The following is a 12,557-nucleotide window of genomic DNA, read 5'->3' as shown; positions in this document are numbered from 1 at the left end:
TTTCCCCATGTATTTTTAGAAAAAAATTATTAAAAAAAAAACTGTTCGGCTCGGCAGCTGTTGATGGCTGTGCAGCTGTCGAAAACAGCTGGCAAGCTGCTACCTTTGCACACACAGAGCACTTCATGCAACTCTTACGGTTGCATCTTGTGTAACTTATTTTTGCTACGTGTTTTGGACAGCATTCTAGCAGATATATTATTTGCATCACACATTCTGTGATGTGACTGAGTCTGTGTCATCGTTTACATTTCTTGTATGCACCCTCAATCCAATTAACCCAAGGAGTGACTTGCTAAACAATGCACGGCCATTGCTAGTGGAACAAAACTGCTATTTTGTTAAGCAGGCGGAGACACCTTTGCGTATAAAAGCAGCTACAGTATAATACAATCAGATTCTACTCAATAATCCTTAATTTTCTGGGCAAGGACTCGAACTGCATTGAACTGACACTATTAAAAGGATGGAGCATTTTTTATTTTTTCCACACTTAACTTAAATCTGTTAAAGAGAGACCATCAACTCTAAATCTATTCCATTAAAAAAAATAGTTAGGAGTAGTTTCACATCTTACACTTGTCCCTGAGTCTTCTCGCCAATTTTGGTAGTTTAACTATCATCATTTATCTATTTTTAACCTGTGTTTCTATCCCTGGTTGCTGTGTGGAAGAGCCACACAAGGCAAAGAGGAAACTGACTACACAGAAGAAACAGTGAAGAGGGGCGGCTGTGAGTTACAGCAGCCTTAAATGCTCCCCTAGGCTTGGCTCTGCTGGCCCAGAATAGCCAGAGTGCAGTACCTTCTGGCCACACCCCCTACCATTCAGCATGTCCCCATGCTCCACCAGCTCTAAACCCACCGTGTCAGGAGGACTTCCTGGTGTGGAGATCTGCCTGAGCATTCTCACCAGAGCAGGGTGAAGGGGCCATGGATGGATCCTGGGACACTGCCCAGTTTTGGGGCAGGCACTCTTGATTTTGCCTGCTCTACAGCATCGAGCCCATGGTTGGTGCTAAATAAATAACATTTGTGGCACACTTAAAAGATTATGGCTTTATCTCACTGAGTAGGACATTCAGGTCTGATGTAATGAGATTATATCCATGGAACATGAGAATCTAAGAATGGCCATACTGGGTCAGATCCATGGTCTATTTAGCCCAGTATCCTGTCGGCCAACAGTGGGTCACCAGGGCTGGCTTAGACTTGCTGGCGCCCGGGGCTGAAGCCTGAGCCTCACGATGCAGGGCTGAAGCCGAAGCCCGAGGGCTTCAGCCCTGGGCAGCAGGGCTCAGATTACAAGCCACCTGCCTGGGGTTGAAGCCTTGGGCTTTGCCCCCCCTCCACCCGGGGTGGTGGGGTTTGGGCTTTGGCTTTGGCCCCCCACCCAGGGCAATGGGACTCGGGCAGGCTCAAGCTTTGGTCCCTCCTCTTGGGGTCAAAAGGGGTTGTGGTGCAATGAAGTTTGAGAACCGCTGCTCTTATCCCATGATTGCTTACTTTGCTTGAGAGCCTTTGGTGTGTAGGGTTGTCAGCCCTCCAGGATTGTCCTGGAGTCTCCACGAATTAAAGATTAGTCTTTCTCTAAAGATTATATCATGTGATGAAACCTCCAGGAATATGTTCAACCAAAATTGGCAACTCTATTGGTGAGGGACTTTGTCAAAGGCTTTCTCAAAGTCCAAGCACCCAATATCCACTGGATCCCCCATGGCCACGTTTGTTGACCCTCTCAACGAATTCTAATAGCTTGGTGAGGCAAAATTTCCCTCTACAAAAGCCATGTTGACTCTTCCTCAACAAATCCTGTTCATCTGTGTGTCTGATAATTTTGTTCTTTACTAGAGTTTTGACCGGTACTGAAGTTAGGCTTACCAGTCTGTAATTGCCAGGATCACCTCTCGAATCTTTTAAAAATCGGCATTACATTAGCTATCCACCAGTCTTGTGGTACAGAGGCTAATTTAAACAATAGGTTATATACCACATTTAGTAGTTCTGCAATTTCATATTTGAGTTCCTTCAGAACTCTTGGGTGAATACCATCTGGTCCTGGTGACTTTATTACTGTTTAACTTACAAATTTGTTCCCAAACCTCCTCTATTAACATCTCAGTCTTGAAAAACAACGAGGAGTACTTGTGGCATCTTAAAGACTAACAAATTTATTTGGGCATAAGCTTTCCTGGGCTAAAACCCACTTCATCAAATGCATGGAGTGGAAAATACAGTAGGAAGATATCTATAACAGTACACGAAAAGATGGGAGTTGCCTTCTGGGACAGTTCATCTGACGTGTCACCTAAAAAGAATAGCTCACGTGTGGGAATCTCCCTTACATCCTCTGCAGTGAGGACTGATACAAAGAATTCATTTAGCTTCTGTGCAACAGTCTTGTCTTCTTTCAGTGCTCCTTTAGCACCTCCATTGCCCAGTGGCCCCACTGACTGTTTGGCAGGCTTTCTGCTTCTGATGTACTTACATTTTTTTTTTGCTGGTAGGTTGCATCTTTTGCAAGTTCCTATTCAAATTCTTTTTTCCGCCGGCCTAATTATACATATAACCTTGAGTTGCCAGAGTTTGTGTTTGTTTCCATTTTCCTCAGTAGGATTTGACTTCCAATTTTTAAAAGATTTTTTTTTGTCTCTCACCATCTCTTTTCTTCTCCTCTTACTTTTTTGTTATTGAAGGGTATACATACGATTTGAGCCTCTATTATGGTGCTTAAAAAAAGTTTCCATGACGCTTGTAAGCATTGCACTCTTGTGACTGTTCCTTTTAAAATTTTTGTTTAACTAGCCTCCTGATTTTTGTGTAGGTCCCCTTGTTGAAGTTAAATGTGAGGGTGGTGGGTGTCTTTGGTTCCCCCACTCGTTCCCCCCAAGGATGTTAAATTTCTGGAAGGGGAATTGTTCCCTTTCCTCTTACTTGGCATGATAGTGCCTGAAGCACTCACAAGTAACAGACAGTGTTTTTAATCCTTTGGGAGGCTCCGAATGATAGGGATACCATGACAGCACGTGGTTTGATGTCTTGTGATGTACTAACAAGGGCAGAAGGAATTGCTAACCAAAACAGTCCTCTCTCAACCATTTCAGCAGCTGTTAAATGAGTAAACAGTGAAGTGGCAAAAATTGCAGATGATACAACATTACTTTAGATAGTTAAGTCCAAAATTGACTATCAAGAGTTCAACGGGGACTTGATCTCGGTTAGGTCCTATTCTAGGCACTAAACCAATATGAATAGTAATATACAGGGAAACTGAGGCAAAAAGGTTAAGTAACTTTCCAAAGGTGAGACACTAAGTCTATGTCAAAGTGAGATCTAGCACGCTGATCTTCTAATTCCCAGTCATAACCATCAATCATTCACCTCTACGTCCTTTTGTTTGACCTTCCTTTCACAGAAGTAAGGACAGACTTTTTTGATTGACTGGGTCAGACAAAAGAAGAGGATCAGATTTACTATTTTCTCTGTCTGCCTCTTTCTCCAAATCCTTGGCTTTCCTGAGTGGAAAGTTTACAAAACCTTGATTACGTCTAAGGGTTTTGTTGTTCCGTGCTCAATCATAGAATCATAGAATCATAGAATATCAGAGTTGGAAGGGACCTCAAGAGGTCATCTAGTCCAACCCCCTGCTCAAAGCAGGACCAATTCCCAGCTTAGGAAGCTACTGAAATCCTTAGGAAGCTACTGAAAATAAAGCATGGCGTTTCCATCCCATACATAGTTGCCAACTCTGTGGGTGCTCCGGGGCTGGAGCACCCACAGGAAAAAATTAGTGGGTGCTCTGCACCCACCGGCAGCCAAGCACCCCGCTCCTCACCTCCTTCTCCCCACCGAGTGTGCCGCGTCCCCACTCCTCCCCCTCCCTTCCAGTACTGCCCACCCCCCAACAGCTGTTTGACGGCGCTAAGGACTTTCCAGGCGGGAGGGGGAGGAGGCAGAGAAGAGGTGAGGCAGGGACTTGGGGGAAGGGGTGGAATGGGGGCGGGAAGAGGGCAGTGTGGGGGCGGTGCCAGGGACGGGGTGGGTCAAGCACCCACCGGGAAGAGGGGAAATCGATGCCTATGATCCCATACACATTAATTTACCATGCTGAACAATCTACTTCTGCAAATACCAGTGCATGTGCCTCAAAACTGGCCTAATCTAATTTATCTTTGGGAGGTCACTGTATGCATAGGGGCCAGTGTGACTCAAGGCATGAAGATGTGGGTGGGAGAAGAAAATGTTACTGGAGGTGAGAAAAATAAAATAACTGGAATGTGGACAAATGAATTCAGCTCAGCCTCTCTCTCATCACAGAATATTTAGCCATCATTGAGGGCTTGACCCAATGTCCGCTGAAGTCAATTGGAGTCTTTTCATTGACTTCAGTGGGATTTGGATCAGGCCCTGCGTTAGTATGTGTAAATACAGTACGAGATAAGAGGAAAATGCATGTACCTTCTACTCACAGTAAAAGATATAAGAGAAAAAGTTCACATACATCAATTACTGTGAGTAGAAGGTGAGAGAAAAGTGCACATACATCTTTTACTGTGACTGCAGTAAGTAAATGTGTAACTAAGGAATAACCAATCTGGCAAAAAACCTGACAGGAATCTTGAGCTCTGTAGAGACAGAGAGACCTCATCATGCTTTGATCCTGAGAGAGGAATTAGAGTATCGTTGGTATTAGACATTTCGGTACCTACCAACAAGTCTTCTGGTGTATAATAGATACACAGAATTCAAAAACTTTTCTCCATTGCATCTTAGGTAGAAAGAGATAAAAGGAGAGCTGATTGTGTGTGTCTAATCAGATGTACCAATTAGTACCTCTAATTAGCAGTGTCAGGTTTGCTGAACAAAGAGAGGAGCAAAAACAATTAGGAGTCCTTGTGGCACCTTAGAGACTAACAAATTTATTTGGGCATAAGCTTTCGTGGGCTAGAACCCACTTCATCAGATGCATGGAGTGGAAAATACAGTAGCAGGTATAAATACACAGCACATTAAAAGATGGGAGTTGCCTTACCAAGTGGGAGGTCAGTCTAATGAGACAATTCAATTAACAGTAGGATACCCAGGGAGGAAAAAATCAAGTTTCTAGTGGTAATGAGAATGGCCCATTTCAAACAGTTGACAAGAAGGTGTGAGTAACAGTAGGGGGAAATTAGTAGGGGGGAAATTAGGTTTAGGTTTTGTAATGACCCAACCACTCCCAGGCCTAATTTGATGGTGTCCAGTTTGCAAATTAATTCCAGTTCTGCAGTTTCAAGTTGGAGTCTGTTTTTGAAGTTTTTGTTGTTGTTGAAGAATTGCCACTTTCAGGTCTGTTATTGAGTGACCTGGGGGATTGAAGTGTTCTCCGACTGGTTTTTTGAATGTTATAATTCCTGATGTCTGATATGTGTCCATTTATTCTTTTGTGTAGAGACTGTCTGGTTTGGCCAATGTACATGGCAGAGGGGCATTGCTGGCACATGATGGCATATATCACATTGGTAGATGTGCAGGTGAATTAGCCCCTGATGGCGTGGCTGATGTGGTTAGGTCCTATGATGGTGTCCCTTGAATAGATATGTGGACAGAGTTGGCAACGGGGTTAGTTGCAGGGTTTGGTTCTTGGGTTGGCGTTTTTGTTGTGCGGTGTGTAGTTGCTGGTGAGTATTTGCTTCAGGTTGGGGGGTTGTCTGTAAGCAAGGACTGGTCTGTCTCCCAGGGTCTGTGAGAGTGAGGGAGTGTCCTTCAGGATAAGTTTCAGAGTAGCAGCCGTGTTAGTCTGTATCTGCAAAAAGAACAGGAGTACTTGTGGCACCTTAGAGACTAACAAATTTATTAGAGCATAAGCTTTCGTGGACTACAGCCCACTTCTTCGGATGCATATAGAGTGAAACATATATTGAGGAGATATATATACACACACATACACTTCAGGATAAGTTGTAGATCCTTGATGATGCACTGGACAGGTTTTAGTTGGGGGCTGTAGGTGACAGCTAGTGGTGTTCTGTTACTTTCTTTGTTGGGCCTGTCAATGAGCATGTTTCTCATTGTATTCCTCTGGAAAAAAAAAACAGACCCATGTCCATTCATTTTAAAGGAGACACAGAATAAAGTGAAATTAGCAGAGGAGTTAGACAGCATGTGGCTTTTGGGGATTGCCTATGGACTGTGGGTACTTGAACTGACTTCTTAAGTTGTGCGTACGTAGAGCTGACCAGAGAACAACAATGACATTCCACAGCAACTTCTGACTTTTGTAGGTTTTTCGGTTCCTTTTTGCGAATACAGAATTGTGGCCGGGGAAGGTTTGGGCATGTGCAGGCTTCACCCGCTGGGTACGTCTCCACGGCTCTAAAAATCCTGCCGCTTGGCTGAGGTTAGCCCGGGTCAGCTGGCTCCGGCTCATGGATCTCAGGCTGCAGTGTAGCCAACCAGGCTCAAGCCGAATACCCCGTGAGGAGGGCTGACGAGGGCTCTGAGACTCGTTGCCATGGGTAGCTTTGTGATTGCCCGGTAGATGTACCCTCTGTAGCCTGGTGGTTAGGGTACGGGCCTGGGAAGCGGGAAACCCAGGTTCTGCCTGAGTCAGAACAGAGCTTTTTCATTCCAGATCAGGCCAGGTCCAGAACCACCCAGCCATAGAGTCTCCCTCACCCCCAAAATGTTCCCGATGAAAGTTCTGTGGAAACCAGTACATTTCTGCAAGAAGGTCCCGACAGCGCTAGCAAAAATATTCACCCCCCTGGCAGAATATGGCAATAAGTCACAGCAGCGGGGGCGCTTGTAGGGAACTGGAGCATTCCTTGGCTGGGTTGGGACTGAGATGTGTAGATCTGCTACTTGGCTTCTGCACCATCTAGCAGAATTCATTGCAGTACCCAACCCAACTGGGTTCCTGAACTCAGCAATCAGCTGGTCCTTTAGGGACAAGATGCTTTGGTATTTGCTAGGCTAATCCGTGGCTGCGTTGGTCTCAGGTAGCAGGGAATGTGCTGTAAGCCCCCGCAGAGCTCTGAACGACAGGAATAACGCCAGGGCACATGGTGCTTTTGCTAACAAGGGAAAGAGGAATCACCAAACAGCAAGTTCCTCCTTGAACTATTTTAAACCTGCTTAAAGGTACAAGGACAGACACCAGGCGCTGACTCTGCAGTCACAACAGGCTCTTCCCTCTCTAATGGGGCTTTACAGCCCTTCAACTCAGACAAACCGAGTCAGGAGAAATACCTGGGCCAGAAAGTCCCACTGACAAATCCCCTGCACTGGCTCTACTGTGTTGCTTAAATCATTGTTTAGGCTAGGGAAGCTGCAGGCCACCGTGCAACCAATGGGAAACGGTAGAAGCCAGCCCAAATTACAGCCTGACGGCATTTATTTGTTGTGTGGTGTTGTGAATAAAATATGATGGCAGCCTTTTACTGTCTACATACGTTTATTTATGTCGCTATTTTGAAAATGCTCCACACTGTGCATCGTTATTCATAGGACAGAAGTGCCGAGAGGCCCCCACTGACATCAAGGTGCTATTGTGCCAGCTGCTGGACATACACAGATCAAGAGGCTGCCTCTGCCCCCAAGAGCTTACAATCAAAATAGACCAGGGGAGCATTATCATCTCCATATCACATATGCTGATGGAGGCACAGAGAGCCTCAGTGACCCAGGGAGGTCTGCAACAGAACTGGTCTTGAAGTCAGATGTTCTACATACAAGGCCTTTGTCTTAAACCCCAAACCATCCGTCTGCTTCCTTATGACAGTGTAACTCTCAAAGAAAACGTTAGCACTGTTAAGGCTGCACAAAGTCACAGTCTGCACCCACAACACAAGCATTTGGATGAGCCCCACATAGAGAGATGCTGCCCCATACAGAGAGCATAGCAATCATCCAGTTTAGGCAACACAGAGCTGCAGATCACCAGAGCAAAGAGACTGTAAATGTCTATCACGTCGTCGATATAAACAGGCATTTCTGTGACACCTTTGGTAACCCTGGGAGCGGATGGGCAGCCAAAATCACCTCCGAACTGCAAACTTCTTGGAAGGACTCATGAGAACCCCCACCCACAATGGGGGTAAAACACCAACCTCAACATCTCGCCAGGTCTACAAGATCGTTCCCCATCCCACCCACATTACTTCTGAACTTACCCAACAGAGTGCGCACAAATCCCATACCTCTTCACCCCAGTCCTGGCTATGGATGGGAAGGCAAAGACATTGTTCCATGTGGGTATGATGGGGATGAGCATGGCTGTAGTTCAATAATACATTGGTGATAGAACCACAGTTTATATGGTCTCACTATCTCCCCCAGTGGCTTCACATACACATTGAACTGGGAGGGTGATTAAAATTAGGCCTTGCACTGGAGAGTCCATGGAACAAATGAATAATCACCCCCCAAACCAGCCCCTGGAAACTGGAATGGGATAACTCAAGTCTACTTCCTCAAGGGAGCAGACAGCTCAACAGAACATGGTCAACAGGATCAAGGCTGCTGATGAGAGATATAACAAAACCCTTGGCTGTACCAGGCAGCTACAAGCAGTAACTTGGTGTAGCACACATAGACAAGGCAGCAAATTCTTCCCTCTAATGCAGAGGTGCAAACCCACCCTACATCTGGGAGTCATTAGCAATTACACTTGTGCATCCAAAGCAGAACTGAACCTTGTCGCCACGTAGCAGAGATGGCCTGGCAAATGGTTTTTACTTCCAAATCTGAAAGGTCCCTCAGGCAGAACCAGGAAAGGGGTTAAGGGAAAACGTCTGTAGTTGGCCCTTCAGAAGATCCAGAGGAGAAGAAGAGTGACTCATCATCTGGCATACCCTGTTTCACCCATGGGCACTGGGGTGCAGAGAGACTAAGTGGCACAAGGTCTCTTCATGATCCAGCCCTCCAGCCAGGTCCTGATCGGTCCCACTCTGTCCTAGGTACCAGCACACGGAGTTCAATGATTTGAGTCCTGACTCTGGCCCAGCAAGCCTTGCTCCCCGTATCTCAGAGTTTCCATTAGTTCTTACCTCTTGTACCAGGGGGTTTCATACCACCTTCCTCAGAAGTTGGTAGGGGAACCCAGACTTCCCCTCTAATCTGGGTTTTAGTCCAGGAACCTGTAGTGAGCAGCCAAGCTCTGCTCCCTCAGACCCCTGGACTTCTTCCTACCTTGACCTGTCTCTAGGCCCCTTTTCCCAGCCCCAGTGGCGCTGGAACACTTTTAATAGTGGAGGTGCTGAAAGCAGTTTTTTACTTTTTACCTCATTATAAATAAATAAATGGAGATATCCTATCTCCTAGAACTGGAAGGGACCTTGAAAAGTCATTGAGTTGAGTCCAGCCCCCTGCCTTTACCACCAGGATCAAGTACTGATTTTGCCCTAGATCCCTAAGTGGTCCCCTCAAGGATTGAGCTCACAACCCTGTGTTTAGGAGACCAATGATCAAACCACTGAGCTATCCCTCCCCCACCTTACTCCTGCCATACCTTCCTCTGATCCCCCAGAGTTGAGGCCGGGAGCAGGGCCGGGTCTCTGGGAGTTGGGGGCAGACCCAGACAGGGGTAAGGAAGCCAAGACTGGGGGCGGGGCCACAGCTGGGGGCTGGCACAGGGCCAGGAGCAGAGCCCCAGGCATGGGGCTAGGAGCAGGGTTCTGGGCATGGGTTCCCAGGCACGGGGCCAGTGGCCAGGCCCCAACATAAAACCTGGGGGTGGTGCAGCACCCCCTGCACCCCTAGTTCCCGCGCCTATACCCAGCCCCTCACCACGCTCCACAGAGTCCTTTCCAGCTCTGGTGACAAGTCACACTTCCCAGGGCTTTCCCCCTGGAAACCCAGTTCCCACCCTTTTATCAAGGCTCAGCAAAGGGGCTCCCTCCCTCTCTCCAGTGGCATCTCAGTAGCTATCTTGGGTAGTTGTCAGAGATCCCATCTCAAGAGAGAGCCCAAGACCGTCCCTTCCCTTTATATTAGCTTCCCCAGCTGGGTCTGATCCTTCATTGAGCCTGGCACGCCCAGGGCCGGCTCTAACTTTTTTGCTGCCCCAAGCAAAAAAAATGAGCGCTGCCCGGCCGTAACATCCCCCCCGAGCACCCCGCTGAAACACACCCCCCCCCCGAGTGCCGCGCCGCTGGGAAAAAAAACAAAAAACGAGCGCCACGCCGCCGAAACACCCCCCCCCAAGCGCCACGCCACGCCGCCGAAACACAAACAACCCAGTCCCCCGAGCGCTGCCCGGCCGAAACCAAAACAATAACAACAACAAAACCTTGAGCGCTGCCCCGCTGAACCAACCCCCCCCCCCGAGCGCCGCCGAAACACTCCCCCCCCCGAGTGCCACGCCATGCCGCCGAAACACAAACAACCCACCCCCAAGCGCCTCCTGGCCGAAACCAAAACAACAACAACAAAAAACCCGAGCGCCCCCCGCCACCCTAAGATTGTCCGCCCCTTACAAAGTGCCACCCAAGCATGTGCTTGGTCGGCTGGTGCCTGGAGCCGGCCCCGGGTACGCCCCAATTGAATGTGCCAACTGCCCTTGACCCTTCAGTGCCCATCGCAATTGCTATTCATGTAGTTTCTTAGTTTAATTATAGACCTAAATGCTTGTGTAGAGAGGGATGGATTTCTGCCCTGACCCGCTCCTTTCCTGCCACCTGAGAGTCCCACAGGAAGGTCCCACAGGCCTCAGGTCCCTTGCTGCAGATACCCAGCATGGGGGGACCCTAGCAAGTATAAAGCCAGCATGAGGCATGTGTCAAGAGTGGAAAGGGGTGGGCTGGTGTCAGGGAAAGGGGGCAGCCATCTCCAGGTGGCGGATGGCCCTTTAGGGACTGTTGGCAGGTAGCACAAATTAGAGCAGCACCAGGGCTGAGAATCCGGGAATAATAACCAGCTCCCTGACAGCCCCCGCACCCCACTAGAGCAGCAGAGAGTCTGTCTCAGAATGCTTTTCCACAGTCACCCCAGCAGACCCCTTCCTCGGCCAATACTCCCTTTTCAGTTCCTGGCCATTTGCAACGCAGAATCAAGCCCTCCTTGCAGGTGCTACCGTGGTCCCCTATACCAAGCATGTGAAACAGAAACTGCCTCTTCCATTAGCCCTGTATGTAAATACCCTCTGTAACTGGAGGCGGGGGTTATCTTCCTGCTGCCTCTCATCTCCACTCGTTTTGATACCGATTTAAAAAGTAAAAGCCATTCCCAAGGAAAAGGGGGGAAAAAAGCCCAAGAGTTTCTCAACAGAAAGAAATGCATTTTTTTACCCATCATTAAGCTTGCTTGGGGTTGACCCTTCTCTGGGACAGCTTGGTAAATAAGGAAAAGGAAGGCTGGTGGTTGGTTTGCTGATTTATTTTTTTCCCCACTTTGCTGGAGGAAAAGGGCAGAGGGGAAAAATAATACCCACAGTTTCAGAAGACAGAAAATACAAACCAGCAGGGCCCTGAGTGGTCTTGCTTCTCTTCCCGTACCAATAAATCCTCCTTCAAACCAGCAACAGTGCAGAAACCTAGGAGAGAGCTTTCTATATTTAATATGTCCCAGGGGCATCAACTGAAGCAGGGACAGCAAACCAGTTAATTTAATCAGCCAAGGTTTTCCAGTGAAGAACGGCGCCATACAATATTTATAATGCGTTTAGAGGTTGCAAACCTAAGCCCGCCTTACCCTCTTTTATCAGCTTGTATTTGCATGATCATTACAAGCCAAGAACAAGCGGACTGGGTTTTGTTTCCCAGCTGAGGCGGATTCTTTATTGTTGCTGTTATTATCGTTGGAGTCTGCTGGGGTTTTAGAAGGGGAAGTTTTCTATGGTGCCTCTCAGCTGCAAGTATAAAAACATTTGATGAATAAGTAAAATAGAAAGAAGAAGACTTTGTACTCCAATCACTGGAAGACACCAAACAAGTTAGCATAACTAGGGCAAACAAATCTCTTCCCCCGCTTCGAGGCCTCCCTGAGCTGAATTTCTGTCCTGTGGGGAGTTCCAAGATTGTGAGACCTGTTTTTGTTCCAAATTGGGAGAGAAAAAAAAATCTAAATAACAAAACTTTTCACTGAACAAAAAATGTTGGATTTGGAAATGCTGAAATGTGTCAGGTCGGGTTAATGTTAATCCCAGTGTCCACCTGAGATCCCTGGAAATTGTAGTTCTGGGTCCCTTGTGCTCCCATTTCCCCGCAACAGCCCTGGTCCTCAACTAGACTACCTCTCCCATGATGCAATGCGGTCCCTCCCTGTGGCTGAGCTGCCACAGTGCCTCATGGGAAAAATGTTTCATTCACAATTTTCCAACCAGTTCTACTCCCCAGCTTGTGATCTGCACAAAACTTGGGTATGGAATCCTGCCTCTTTCCCACAGGCAGGCTCCCTCTGATGCATCTCAGCCGCCATTCTTTTAGCCCCAAACCTGAGCACCTATTCAAGGGGAGACGCAAAGCGAGCCGGAGTTAACCCCTTGTTTACTCTTTTCATTGATATTCAGCAGTCTGGGCAGAAAGCCTAAACACCAAGGCCCTGTTTAGCAATGAACTCTGCATGGGTGAATTCTACTTGG

Source organism: Chrysemys picta, chromosome 2, assembly GCF_011386835.1.
Source record: "Chrysemys picta bellii isolate R12L10 chromosome 2, ASM1138683v2, whole genome shotgun sequence".
In the NCBI taxonomy this organism is placed as follows: domain Eukaryota; kingdom Metazoa; phylum Chordata; order Testudines; family Emydidae; genus Chrysemys; species Chrysemys picta.
This window is presented reverse-complemented; position numbering follows the sequence as displayed.